Source organism: Manacus candei, unplaced genomic scaffold (assembly GCF_025592945.1).
Source record: "Manacus candei isolate 608988 ecotype Guabito, Panama unplaced genomic scaffold, ASM2559294v1 h1tg000014l, whole genome shotgun sequence".
NCBI classification, from domain to species: Eukaryota; Metazoa; Chordata; class Aves; order Passeriformes; family Pipridae; genus Manacus; species Manacus candei.
The window spans coordinates 40,063,887-40,074,388 of NW_026138062.1; positions in this window are offsets into that span (position 1 = coordinate 40,063,887).

Below are 10,502 nucleotides of genomic sequence, written 5' to 3' on the forward strand. Positions count from 1 at the left end.
TCAATACTCACTGAGTTATTGCAGACAGGAACTGAGTAATCACGTTCCTACCTGTATAAACTGGAATCAAAAGTGAGTTATTCAGTCAGTGGAAATAAATGGATTTTTCCAGCTGGTGTGGCTGACGTGTACTCTGTATATCACATTTATATATCTTCCTTCCACCAACCAGCTCCCCTTTCAATAATCAAGCTCTATAGCTACAACAATTCTACTGACTGGAAAGAAATGTGTGTTCACAACATGCACCAAGAGATAAATCTTGTTACAGCACCAGCAACACATTCCGTGCATTACATGTGCCAAAGGAGTAGGATTTATTCGGGTCATTTATGCTCCACTGGAGTGGAAAAAGGTAAAAAAAATAGGCCTTGCTATAATGAATTGGACTCTTTGAGTCTTGCAGAGAATAATCCCCATGCATTGGCTAACAGAGATTGCCATCCATCAAGGCAGCAGGACATGGCCTTTCAGGACAGATCTGTTCTGGACTGACAGTTGTGTGTGTACCTAACTTTCTTCAGCCCCTGTCCATACCTAACCAGATCCCTTCCCCCTGCGTTGCTCACCCCTGTGGCAGCCCCTCCCGCAGCCACATCACGCACTTCCAATGCCTCCCACTGCCTGACATACCCTGTTCCATGTGAAAACATTTCTTTCAGCTCTCAGCCTCTTTTGCACAGGCCATTCTGAGGGAGTTCCATTTTGTACAAGTTATTGTTCATCCTGCAAAAATGCCCAGAGCTTGCGGAGTGACCAGTGTCCCACTCGGCTGTGCAGCCACTGAGCCACAAAATTCTGTGATCTAAATAGAGCAACAGGAAAAAGAAAGGGCAGAGGAAGGAGAGCACAGCAGGCCTGAGACCAGAGCTGGCTTCAAAGCCATCACCATCCCCTCAGAGAAAGGAAGAGACACTAACTTACAAACTTCTGGGAGTTACTCCCTCCTCCTCCTCTGTCTGTCACTAAGGCTGTGAGCTCTCAGAGCAGAAAACATCTTTCCCCGGCATTAAGAAAACAGCTAGAACATTGCAGCTACAACTTGTGGTGACTTTCTGGGTCCCTGAGTATAGATGGCAACAGTCTTTGGGGGTTACATCATATAAACCCAATCCTTACGCAAGTACCCTCTATCCTGAAATGCTCCTGTTGGAGAGAAAAGATACCCCAGTGATCCCTTGGTCCTGCAGTCAGAACCCCCCCCCCCCCCATTATTCTGTCTAGTCTTACTCATGTAGATTTCTGTTTGTTCATACAGATCTTCTCTACTCTTGTTTATCCCTCCCTACTACTGCCCCTAAGAAATATTGGTCCTAAGGTTGTTTTTTAAAATAAACTTTACTGCAGCATAATCTATTACTGTGAGTTTCATTTTATGTTATTTCATCCTTACCTCCACGTGTTCAGTCTTTTTCTCATTCAGAACTGGATTGATTTTTTTTTTTTATTTTGTGTGCTACTCATGTGTAATTGATGGAGTACAAATGTTTAGGCCATGCTTTCCCTTCTTCTTAAATGAGAGTGCTGTGGGTTTTTACTTTCAAGAAAGATATTTGAAAGCAAAATTATGTAGGAGGCAGAGGGATGAACACAATGCAATACACAGCTTTGAGGTGAGAAATGCAGTTATGTATTTCATATGGAGGCATAATGTGGAATCTGCAAAACCACACTAAAGGCAAACTGTGGTTGTGTGCTTATTCCTAAGACTGTGAACATTACCTAAAACAATAAATGGTAAAAATAATTAAAGCAGATATTATGAATATTTGTGAATGTCCTCATATTTCTGCCTTGTGGAAATCAAGAGGAAAGTCAGTGCATGAACTTGGAGTCAGGGTACAGCAGTGGCTCCAGTACAATTGGTAGTATCCAGCTGCACTGCTGGAACAGATGGCCCAAATTAAACAAAAAGAGTTGCCAGTGTCTTCACATAGATAGATCTGACTAAGCAGTCACTGATGTTTGGTTTGTTGTTTTTTTTCACAACTCCCTCTCCAAACCATGTTAAAACTATAAACATGCCACTGGTGAAGTAACTTCTCTCTTCTTTATTCAGTCCCAGGCACAATGGCTTTTGTAGCAATCCAGATCTCTTTTCTGTAGCATCAAGAGCCAAGAACATGAGCAGATTGGGAGGAGATATCTGAAATTTTCTGTGGATAACTTGCGTCCAGCCTATATCCCACCAGATAGTTCAACGTCTGCTCCTAGGGTGGGTGCCTCCACAGGCTGGGGTAACTAAGAAGCATCAATGGTATTAAGCAGATCCCAAAAAGGAGTGATAAAGCTGTCACTACTCATGCTCTGAGATCTTCCCAGTGGAAAAGTAGGTCTTTCTTGGCAAATTTGATAATAGTATCAATTGTGAAACACCACAGTTTCTCTTCTGCTGTGTCCTTTATGCATCCATTACCTAGACAAATAATCCCAGAAACAGGAAACTCACACAGCTAATCAGGATAGCATATTAAATATTCTTGATGCTTCAGGGGGAGTGGGGGGAAGTCATATGTAATTGTCCTGAGCAGAATATATTTCCATAACAATGAAATCTCAAAATCAGTCCCCTGTTCATTTCAGAAAAGGAGAATTAGCATGCCCCCAGATATTTTGGGTCAGTAGGGATACCATTATAACCCTCTGAATCTCCGAGAACCATTTCAAGCTGTATTGTTTTATGATGACTCTGTCACTGCAAAGTGACAAAATGGCACAGGTTTTAGTTTAGACCAGTAGATGGGGATTAATCAAACTGTTATTCTTGCTGTTGTATACCACCAGTGGAGGCTTTTAACTAACCAGCTGAGAGACTTATGAGTGTGGAAATTGGTTTTTTGCATATTCATTAAGAAGGAGGATTGTTCTCCCTTAGCAGAGCAATCTGCATGAGAGCAGAGAACCAAAACTTCCAGCGGAGTCAGGCGAACTGCCTGGTTACAACTGAGCCCCATCTCTGGCAGTGGGAATGAGAGTTTGAGTGCCCTGGGAATCTGGGCTAGTCTGTAAATAAGAGAGGATTTTCCCTGCAGATAAAATCCCTGCAGAGCTCAAGGGGGCAGCAGGAAGCACTGCATTTTGTAAAAATTAGGTAAAAATAAAGCAATCTACTGTGTGCTTCCCTCAGTTGCGACATAAGAGACTGTTACCTCTGCATCCAGAAAGATTAAATTTGGAAGAGGCACAAAACCTCCTGTTGTCTTTATCAATCTCCAGGTGAAAGCACTGACATTCAGGGAAGAAACTTTAAGCTGCTGCTGGGAATTTTTGAATGGTTTCAGGGGTAGAAGAAGAAGAATCTGGATCTCTAAATGAGACAGCCTGGTAGACACAAAGTCTGGACATCTGAACCAGTCACCTGAGATAGTTACCTTCATAATTGACCAAGGAACAGTCATCACCAAAGCACAGGTCAAACCATCATGACGTACATCTGACATGCCAGATGAGCTGTGCCCCAAATCAGTTTGTGTCACTCCACTGCCCACAACTCCGAAACACTGCCTCCTAGCACTTGCATGGTGGCCTGCTTCATCAAAATATAAAATTGGTTGAGATAAATACCATTTCATTCTTAAGTCCAAAAATGACCCTTGAGATCCTAAGACAAATGGACTTCTTGTGGTCTTTTTACAACCTCCTCTACTGCAAATCCATGTGCTACACATACCTGGAGGACATTATGGTTCTGAGGTGAGGTCTGGATAGAAATAGATGCCCTGGACCAAACTCTTTCTCTGGTATGTAGAAAATTGTTGAACTCAGAGATGATGAAGACAAGTTTAATGCACTTGGTAGATTTATATTTTTATAAGTCATGGCTCAGACTGGGCCTCGACAGTCTATTCTTCAATGTCAAATCCCCACGGAGTGTAATTTCCAGAAATGTTTAATGACTATTTAATAACAGCTGCATAAAATATCTCTGATCATATTTTAATATTCCCAATGACAGAATTGTTCAGCACTGAAGTATTTTTTATTTATAAAAAGTATATCACTCCTTTTTTGGAGAGCTGCCCTTAAAGCAAACCCTGGCCATGCAGCATGACCCTCTCTCTCATCCTGGCTGAAAGGGCAGCCCAGGTACGAACTACACAAAGCAGAGGGAAGAAAGGCAGCAAGGAGATGCTTTGTTTGTTCATAGGATCTCACAGTGGCAAAACCTGTAACTGGCCTTTTAAAAAGACTGGAAAATCTTACCACTTAAGCATTTGCAAGTGGACAGGTTAAGACAAGATATGAGTAATGAAATTCCTTGCTTGAGGGTACCAGCTGATCACTTCGGGGGTGCAAGGCAAGAATTTAGCTCCGCAATGGCTGCCCGAAGAGCCCAGAGCAGATGCTGACATATGTTACTGGAGTACCTGGTCTTTCCTCGAAACATAAGTTGCTGCCCAGAGGTGGGATACAGCTCTGCAGAGGGTCTTCACACCTGAACTGCATTCAACCTTTCCCTTCTAAGCAGCCAAGGCAAAGCAGGTAAACCAGGTTCCACCTGCACCTCCCTTTGTGTTTGCCTGAGCCTGCTAGAGGCACTTGAGGCTCCCCTTTGTGTCTGCAGTGTTGCTGCTCTCCTCCCAGCTCAATCTGGCTGCCTTTCACTTTGCTTTGAGTTGTGGAGCCAAATCCCACTAATACCTTGTGATGGTGTCCTCCCCAAGCCCTGGGGTTAAACTGTAACCCTCAGTAGGGGCTGTGATGGCTGCATTCAATTTACTCTGGAATTTGGGGAACAGATATCAACAGGGTAGCTGAGGGTGGTCTGGAACGGTGACCCTAACATCTTGCTGGTATGCAATTGTAAGTCTTACTTACAGTCTTACTCCATAGGGAGTGGACAGCCCAGGGCCTGCTGAGTAATCCTGCATGGCAGTGGGCTGCATGCCAGGATCTCCCCTTGAGTAGGGATATCAAGGTTATTTCTCAGTGTTTAGAGAGTCCATATGCATCAGATACTCGGTGATTAATAGATGCTAAACGTTGAAATCTTAGCTAAGTGATACAAAAGATTGATTGTGTATATATAATCCTTCGGACATAAACTATTGACCAAATTGGGACTAGGATTGGATCCAGCTACACCTAGATTCCACTCTGAACAGTATTTTAGTATGGAAGGGTGTTCTTCATGACTCAACAGGAGGGTGTCCCTGACAGTTGTGTCTGACACTGCCCTGCATGCAGTAAATCAAGTTTACCTTGCCATCAAATCTGTTAAACCACTGTTGCATTTACCATTGAAATTTTTTAGCTCACCGATTTAGATCAATAAAGTATGTTGCAGCTGCTCTCTTAGAAGTGAGGTGCATGACTCCATCTGTGACACACCTGTGAGGTAACTTGCCTTGCAAGAGATGTGTGCTAAGTTCACATGAACCAAGCCACTTGTTAATGTAGATGTGATGATACGGTTCTGTCTTCAGGTCAAGACCTTCCTAATGTAGAAGATCTTATTTTTCTCTAGTCAGACATCACCTGGAGCCAGCTGATGGCAGCTCCCTGCTTCCAGTATCAGCAAGGTATCACTACTGGTCGTGTGCCCCATTTTGTACAGTGGCTGTTGGTGTCCATAGTACTCATAGGGTCATCTGTAATATCCCTAAATAATCCCTGGTCCTAAACAGGACTATCTGCAGGTCAAGCATGCTGAGATGCCTTCAGGTAGGTGATAGCAATTCCCTTTTAAGTGAAATGTGTGTGTCTCTATATGCACGTGTGTATGAAATAAAACATGAAGAGAAAATTTACATGAGTCTTCTGACTATTAAAAGCCAGTTTCCGCTAAATGGATTGTCGGCCCAGTTGATTCAGGTTCTTGGCTTCCATAATTTATTACTAGTTTTAACAGCTGCCATTCTTCTAATGATCAGGTTGCTGTGAGCTGGGGAAGCAAAACATGTTCTTAAAGAACTTTGCATTCCTAAAGGGGATTGGAGTAATCCTAGACTTTGTTATATTTACATTTTTAACTGAATTAGTGAACCTGTAATGTGTGTAGCAATTAGACTTTGCAAATAGACATGGTTCCAGAATAAATCTTTTTTTAATGTATCTATCCCCATAACTATCAGAAAGCAATTTTATTTACATTAATTACATGTACACTTAAATTCCATTCTGAATGGGCTTCACCAGTCTGAGACCCTTGAAGGGCAGCTGCCTCTGAGGAGAAACACCCCTAAAAACTATTCAGTCCATTGCACAGTATTGATAGGGAAGAAAATTCTGTTGAAAGTCTTGAACGTTTATGCTTGTTCTTGCAAAAAATTTTACAGGACATTTATGTCTATTTGGAACTGACATTTCCTAAAGCTGTCTGTAAAAGAACATTCCATGGCAACCTAGAGGTTTCATTTTATCTGTCCTGTCTGCTTTCTAAAAAGGAACAGTGTCTCTTTAAAATTCTAGCATTTACAGTAAATCTAAGCTTATGTACAAAAGCATTTGTAAATTCATTGATTTGGTATTGATGATTTTATTTTTACCAAATGAAAATGTAGAATTCCCGGTATCTAAAGTATTCCTTTGTGTGCTGTGACTTTAGTACAAGCTGTATATCAATTCCAGAGAATTTACTTGTAGCATTCTTTTAAGTGAGTGAGTGACATGACTGTTGCAATTCATGTAATCCAGACTTCTTGCTGTGTTGCAGGAAGCAACAGGGCATAGAAGTCTCTCCTTTCTGTATGTGGAGATGCTTGGTCAGTCAGTTGTACCAGAAAGTTATCATTCTATAGATTCTAGTAATACCTAGATCTGTCTTCTAATAGCTGGCTGACAGCTTATACCTAATGAGCCTTACAAGGCACTACCAAAATGAGTATGGTTGCTGCCTCATCCTTTGAACAGCATCCATACCACTGTGAACAAGTCTAGTTTAACCCCGTCAGGCAGCTAAGCCCCAAGCAGCCACTTTCTCATTCTTTACCCATGGGATGGGGGAAAGAATTGGAAGGATAGAAGGAAGTGTGCTGGTTTGGGCTGGGATAGAGGTTATTTTATTCATAATAGCTGATATGGGGCTATGTTTTGGATTTGTGTTGGAAAAAGCATTGATAACGGATGTTTTAATTACTACTGAGCAGAGTTTACACAGAGGCAAGGCCTATTCTGCCTCTCACCCCACTGCACCAGTGAAGAAGCTGGAGGTGCAGAAGAACCTGGAAGGGGACATGGCTGGGACAGCTGAGCTCAACTAATGCTAGGGACATCCCAGATTTTATTGGTAGCATGCTCAGCATATAATGTTGGAGGAAGGAGGAGAAAGAAAGGGGGGTACATTTGGAGTGATGGAGTTTCTCTTCTCCAGTCACCATTACACATGATGCATTCCTGCTCTCCTAAGGATGGCTGAACACCTGACTGCCCATGGAAAGTGAGGAATAAATTCCCTGTTTTGCTTTGCTTGCGTGAGTGGCTTATGCTTTAGCTATTAAATTGTCTTTACCTCGACCTATGAGGATTTTTAGTAAATTTACTATCTTGGAACCCTTTTCAAATTCCCAGAGGAATGATCATAAAATCATAAAATGGTTTATAGTGGAAGGGACCATTCATCTAATCCAATCCCCCTGCCATGGACAGGAACATTTTTCTTTAGATCAGGTTGCTCTGTGCCCGTTCAATCTGTCCTCAAACAATTTCAGTGGTGGGGCACACATAACTTCTCTGAGAAACCTGTAGCAGGGCCTCACCACACTTATCATAAAAATTTTCTTATTCTAATCTAAATCTACCTATTTAAGCTTAAAGCTGTTGCCCCTTGTTCTACTAGGCCCTGGTAAAAGGTCTCTTTCTTATAAACCCCGTTTATATATTTAAAGGCCACAATAAAGTCTTCCCAGAGCCTTCTCTTCTCCAGGCTGAACAACCCCCAAGATGGTGGCTTTGTGCCCATGGTGTAGATAAATGGGGCGTGATGATATCTTTGCAGACAGAGACATTAAAGTCTCACACAGAGGAGCAAAATGAATGGGCTGGGAGTTTTCAGGTATTGAGAAAGACAGGCACACTTCCTCCTGCCCATCCGCAGCCTAGTCCTGAGATCCCTAGGTAGGGATGGTCCTTTCTTCTACCCCAGCCCTACTCTGTTCTAAAAAATACTGTCTGACCTCTTATGTAGGTAGACCGTGGGATTTCCCCAGGCAAGATGCCCCTTAAGGGCTAGCTTCAAACCCAGATCAAAACATCTGCATCCATCCAGTATGTGCCCAGCATCAGCTGCATGGGGCACACGAACGTGGGGGCATAATTGATCTACTGTTGATTCCTTGAGGCACTGAAAAGAACATCATGATCCCCTTTGGGATACCTTGTGAGGACAGAAAGAGCATTTTTGAACAGTTATTTGTGAGCCAGCCCTCCTTTGGTCTTTTGCATGGAAGACACACGGCTGTTTTGAAAGGAGTCTGAAAGGGATTTATTTATTCATGTGGTCTCTGAAAGGATCGGTAGGTTATCTCCTGCATCAAGCTGCTGAGAACTTGTCCTGTCACGTTGCCTAAATCAAAACACAGCTCCTAAACCTGCATGACTTCAATAACCTTAGTGGAGCCTTGTTGGCTTTGATGGAACAAGTGGACACGACATCAGATGCCAAGTATTTGCTTGTCATCTCCATTGTAGCTTCACTTCACGATGCTTGCTGCACTACAGAAATCTGTCACAGACTAATCTGCTTGGGATGTCAAGGAAGCCAGAGCTGAAGCCTTGATGTATGAATCTTCTATGCTGATAACTCTCTGCTGAGCTTTGATGAATGCATAAAGAGTTGGCAGATGAGCGGAGTTTTTGATTAACTGTGCTAGTCTATGCACACTCAAGCTTCAGTGGGATTGTATATTGTCAGCCCGCTGTCTCCTGTGTGCTGAATTCTCATTTAAGCTTTTGTATTTAACAGAAAATTCTGATTTCTCTTTCACTATGGAGTTTAAAATGAAGTTCAAATCAGACCTAATTTAAAGCATTCTAAAGACTGTCTAATAATTTCTGTCTCTGTAAGTGGCTTTGAGATGGGATTACCTTTAATGTTTATAACTTCTCATATTAGCATTTGCATTAATACATTTTCCTTAACAAGACAAAAATATTTCTCTACAAAGCACATCCATCTGGAGTTGTGCTCATGAATATTTTTGTCCTAAGTATAAAGTTCCTCCATTTCTGCATAAAAATAAGCTAACTTCTGTTTTTTAAAGGCAACTTGAATGTAGTTGAGTCATCCAGACACAGATGAAACCTTAACAATTACTAGGAAGGTTAAACTTATATCACAACATGCATCCTGAGGAAGGCAAACAAACATACAGAAAATTATGTATTTTCAAAGCTGTAAGAGAAGAGAAATAGAGCATCCTACTTTTCATGTAATAATGCTGCTTTCTAAAGCAGTGCCTAGACAGCCATCAAGATGGGGAACCATTATCATCATCATGGACAAACATTACAGGTAATACAATTTCTGTTCTGTTTTGCTGAAAGCAAAGTGAGGCTGTAGGAACAAGGACAGACACACAGTATAAGAAGGATATTGAGCTGTTAGAAAGTGTCCAAAGGAGACTTACAGAAATGGTGAAGGGTCTAGAAGGGAAGCCATACAAAGAACGGCTGAGGTCACTTGGTCTGTTCGGCCTGGAGAAGGGGAGACTGAGGGCAGTCCTCACTGAGGTCTACAACTTCCTCATGAAGGGAAGCTGAGGAATGGGAACTGTTCTCTCTGGTGATGAGTGACAGGACCCAAGGGAAAGGCATGACGCTGTGTCAGAGGAGGTGTAAGTTGGATATTAGGAAAAGGTTCTTCACCCAGAGAGTGGTTGGGCACTGGAACAGGCTCCCCAGGGAAGTGGTCACAACACCAAGGTGATAGAGTTCAAGAAGTACTTGGACAATGAGCTCAGACACACTGTGTGATTCTTGGGGCCGTCCGGTGCAAGGCCAAAAGTTGGACTTTGATGATCCTTATGGGTCCCTGCCAACTCAGGATATTCTAAGATTCTGTGATTCTATGATAATACAGAAATAGTCGACATTGCAAGGTGCAAGTATGGCCCCATGATATCTTGCTGCATTTTATGTTTTCATATTGTGGTTTGTGGTTTTCTTTTCCTAAATATTGAATATGTTCTTACAGTCCTTGGTTTTTATCAAGTTTCCATTCAGTTAGTGTGTCAGACTGTCAGCTGGTGCAAATCATCCTGGCTTAACTGTTTTCCTGCTTCAGATTAGCTGAGTACAGCTCAGTACATTGTAAAGACACTTCTCAGAGCCAACATCAGATCTCATTTTTGTAGCACAGCTGTGTTGACTATGGGAGTTAATCCAGTTTACAACACTGCAGGCAAGGTCATATCCTGTCTCTGACCCATGAGCTTATACCTCTTCATACTTGATCTCAGCTTGTGAGATGGCAGTAAAGCATTTGCCGGATGAAGTTATATGGCTTCATCTACTGTATTCTTCCGTAGTCTTCCTTGCTGCTATCCATTTTTTCCAATTAAATC